Source organism: Tupaia chinensis, unplaced genomic scaffold (genome assembly GCF_000334495.1).
Source record: "Tupaia chinensis unplaced genomic scaffold, TupChi_1.0 Scaffold144926_1, whole genome shotgun sequence".
NCBI classification, from domain to species: Eukaryota; Metazoa; Chordata; class Mammalia; order Scandentia; family Tupaiidae; genus Tupaia; species Tupaia belangeri.
Genome location: NW_006204786.1, coordinates 1 through 4733, shown reverse-complemented (window position 1 = coordinate 4733; position 4733 = coordinate 1).

Below are 4733 nucleotides of genomic sequence, written 5' to 3'. Positions count from 1 at the left end.
CGGGAGAGGCAGCGGACCGCCGGGTAGAGCCCGGGGTGGGGGGCCCGCCTCCCGCCGCCGCCTCTCTCAGCGCGGGTCCTGGGGGTGGCGGGGCCCGCAGCCGGGCCCAGGTGGGCTGGTGCAGGGCCCCTCCACCCGCTGCCGCCTTGCTCCGGAAACCACTTTTTGTATGCTATGACTAGTGGATGAATTTAAATTAATTAATTTTTTAAAAAGTTTCAGGAGAAAAAAACAAAAACTATTTTTTAATTAAAAAAGTACATATTTGATGACTGTGCTAAGCTATATATTCCCAGGTAGGTGCTACTTTATAATATGTTCATTCTACTCACTGAGGTTTATGCCTAAAGTCAGACTTGTGTTCATGGATGTATATATATCAGCTGTGCTTGCTATTGAAAGTATTTAGATTAATTAAGTTAATTAGTGAATAAATAAAATGGGGGAAAAGGCATAGAAAAAAACCATGGATACCAGATACAGTGAGGGAGGAGGGTGAGACATGGCAGAGGGTAAGAGACAGGGAATGAAGGATGGCAAAAGTAACAAAATATACAGGAAACAAGAAATGGAAAATCACTTGATGATAACACGTGTGTTGATGTGCTTGATTGAGCCAATATACAGTATATTCTGGATGGGAAATCTCATTTTGTTTGATGTAATGATGTATAGTGAATGAATGTAAATAAATAAATTTAATAAAATTTTAAAAAGAAAATACAGAAAAACATAGAAACAAAAAAACAAATTTAAAAAATAATAACAAATGGAATTAAATTTAAAGGAATTCTTTATAAAAATATTTTAAATTCTAAACATACATTTTTGTTTTTAATTTTCCTAGTGGACATGTGTCCTTTCCAGAGAGAGATAGAAAGACAGTGAAGGAGAAAGTGCTCTCTATGGGTAATGATCAGGCTGCAATATCTTTTCCATTTCTCCTTCCTTTTTTAGATTTTAGGCATGCATGCATACACACGTGCCTGAAATGTTTATTAGGCCTCCTGGTCTGGGACTAAACCATGTGAAATCCAGCTGCCTTAATCACCAGGCCATGCCCATGAAAAGTATCTTTAAAAAGAATTATTTATTTATATACTATCAGTATTTTATATTTTCTATAGGGCATGTGTGCTCATGAGAGAAAGAGAAAGGAGAGAGAGAGAGAGAGCAAGAAAGCAAACTGCCAGGTCCAGGACTGAAACAATGATCAGTCATGTGGGTGTCCAGCAACTTAACCACTTCACTATTTGTTGGTCTCATTAAGAATGTATTTTTAAGACCATGTTAGCCTCTTAACTTTTTAATTGATAATATAGTTTTGCAGAAAATAGTTAACTTTTTTTGCATCAGTTCTTTCAGTCTTTTCCTTCTTAGAATAGATGCACTCTAATATTTAACATATCTTCATAATCATCTTAATGAAATTACTTGCTTTTTCAAAAGTCAACTTCAAACTTGCTCAAAATGTAAATTAAATGATATTATTGTTATATGGAAAGTAAACTTTCTGATGTTCATTTTTATGTATGTATATTGTATTCTTTCGTTTTGCTCAACGAATTTATCTAATGTATTTGTCCCTTTTAATAAAGATGTTTTATACACAATTTTTGAATTTAGTGTTTACTTTTTAAATTATTCATTTTATTTTATTAATTATGATTACTATTTTTAAAGTTTTCTATAGGGCACATGTAATCACCTCACCAAACAGAAACAGAGAGCAAGAGAGAGAAATTGAGAAAGTAAACATTGAGGTCTAGGACTTGAACCACATTTGACGATGTGGGAGTCCAAAGCCTTAACCATGACTCCAGCTGCTGGCTCTCTGATTTAATGTTTATTTAAAGATAAATAAAGTATGATATCCTGAGACTATATGTCTCAAAAGTAGTTTCATGTCTTAAAGCTGGATCACTGTTCCTTCCTCCATAATTTTGTACACAGTATAAGTACAGTGAAGTCTAAATGAAAGTTATTTTCAAGAGTCATGTTAGGATATTATAGAACGTATTTTAGTCCTCACCATGAGTACTGCATGGAGGGATTAGAGAACAGCACCTATATCACTAGAGATATGGTAGATATGGTAATTATGTCAGTATTTATTGATGTTGGATACAGTCCTAAGAAAAACAAATAGATTTGACCAATTTTGATCTATTATCTGTCAAGTATCCTTTTTTAGATATTTACTAATGTACTTTCTCTTTAAAAAATTGCTAAATGGCACATATCAGAGACAGAAAAAAAAAACTTTCATGGAGAATGACCATGCTGCAATTCCTTCTCCTTCATTGACAAATGTGTGTTCAGGGACTACTAAATTATACAGGAAAAGTTTCCAATTAGACTTTAAAGTAAATTGCTATTTCTACAGCAAATCATTAAAACAGAGTAATTTGTATGTCCACAGTCAATGCAAGGCAAGTCTTCCCCTACAGGTAACACATAAAAGGTAGGGAAGAGGCTGATTGAACAGTTTTGCTTCAAGGCCTAGAATTTTATTTTATGAACCTGGGTTATGCATATATATTTTGATCTGTAATTGAACTTATATAAATGCAGAAAACAATAGAATTAGGCCATGGATTTTTCTTTTACTTAAAACTTCAACTTACATGTTGTTCTTAACCAGAAAAAAAGTACAAAAAAAAAGGCTTAAAGCATTCAAAAATACCTTTAAAATCTAATTATAGCTTTATTAATCAAAGTAGAATCTAAATCAGTAGAATCTAAATCTAAGAAACAATTGCTCCTTTCTCTGAATGCAATTTATTTATTTATTGGACATAGGAATTATATATGTGTGGGGGGGTGTTTGTGTGTATATGTTATCATCAACAGATAATAATACATATCTGTTCCCATAAATTTCTTCCTTATTTTTCTCCTTAATTTCTTTCTACACACACACACACACACACACACACACACATCTTCTCCAGGGTTTAGCAGGTGGTATTATAGTTAAGGTAGGCTCCCATGTGACTGGCCAGTATGAGTCCCAGAACTGGAAGCTTGAAAATCAGATCAATCATGTGTACAAGTGTGCCTAGCATCACAGGAGGAGAATGAAAGAAAATGGACTGTGGTGTGGCCATACTCTCGGTGGGGTCATATCTCACTTTGCCTTTAACTGGCTCCCTGATGAGTGCACTTGTCCTATGACAGAAATCTTAATAATAATAATAAATAATAATAATAATAATAATAACAACAATAATAATAATAAAGAAGAAGAAGAAGAAAGAAGAAGGAGAAGGAGAAGAAGAAAAGAAGAAGAAGAAACTGTTATCAGGTGCTTTTGAAGACTATTTACCTGCCAAGGGAGAATTTGCTAGCCTGCATCTCCTCTCCAAGAGATTTCTATTTTTTTTAAAAAAACATCTTATGAAGAACTTGGGCCACCACATGTACAGCATAAAAGATAAAACAGCTAGAGTCAGATATAATCCTCATGCCCAAATCAGACAGTAGAATCTCTAGAGAAGAATTTGACGGACAGTCCCGAAGTTTTCCACATAGTGATCCAGCAAGTGAGCATCCAAAAAAGTGAAGTCAGAGTTTACCAAAGTAAAAATCTTCTGGACATTGGGAAGGCTTCTCTGTCTTCAGAAATTGTTTAAAGCCAGAAATTTTTCTTTCCTTGTTTGAAAATAAAAGACTTCTGTGGGAAAAGTATGGCATATGCTTCATATAAGTCAAAATATCTTTCCACTCTTATGAGTGGAGATTTCCCATAATCCATACTTTTTCCAAAATTAAATAGAATACTCTTTGCAATCCCAGCCTACAGACACTTCCTGTATCACCATGTATTTTATTCACATTTGCAGGTGAAACTCTGATTCTCTTCACAAGAGTAAAGTCACATAACATAAAGACACCTTTCATGCCAGGGAGCTTTTCTGTAAAGGCCACGCAGATATCCTTTTTTATCATCTTTGCCTTTATATCCTGAAGGAACTGCTCCCCTTGCATGTATCAGATACAGAGAGTGCCACCCACATCCAGCCAAAATGCAGCAACAACCAGATGATTCCATGAGTCAGAGAGCTGTCTTTGGTGGCCATTTGATACACTGAAGGAAATTGGTCTTTATCACTTAGAATAGGATCAAAAGACCATATGTGACCTGAATAAGAAAAGAAATAACCTGATTCTGATCTTAATGTGATTTTGGATTGTCCCACTTAAATTGGGAGGATAAAATTCTCTACCTGATAAGACCATAGAATGGAATATTGAGTAAAGAGAATGCATGCTGTGAGAATGACTCTATTCTGTCATTAAAAGAATTAGAAAACTGTTTTTCAGGTGCACTTCTTTTGAGGAAGGACATGTGACTGGTTCAAATAACAGTATCATGCCCAGATTAAAGTATAAAAGAAAAAGTATGAGGTTCATTGTGTACAATGGAAACTGAAGGATGTATAAGCTTTATAAAGATGTTGTAACAAGATGTTGGTGATTCTTCCATCCTGAGCTCATGTGACATATGGATCACAGGCTTTCTTTCCTAGCAGCCAAGGTTAAAAATGTCAACTCTGATAAAAAAATATTGCATTGATTCTTTGATACTGTGCTTTATTTCCACAGAATAACTTATATTGTCTTAGAACACAACAACCTAGCCTCTCAGATATTTTCAAAATATAATTTTTGCAGAACATGATTCTCTTAAGTTAGTACTGTTTTCCAGTAATGTCTCCTGAAACTTTTAT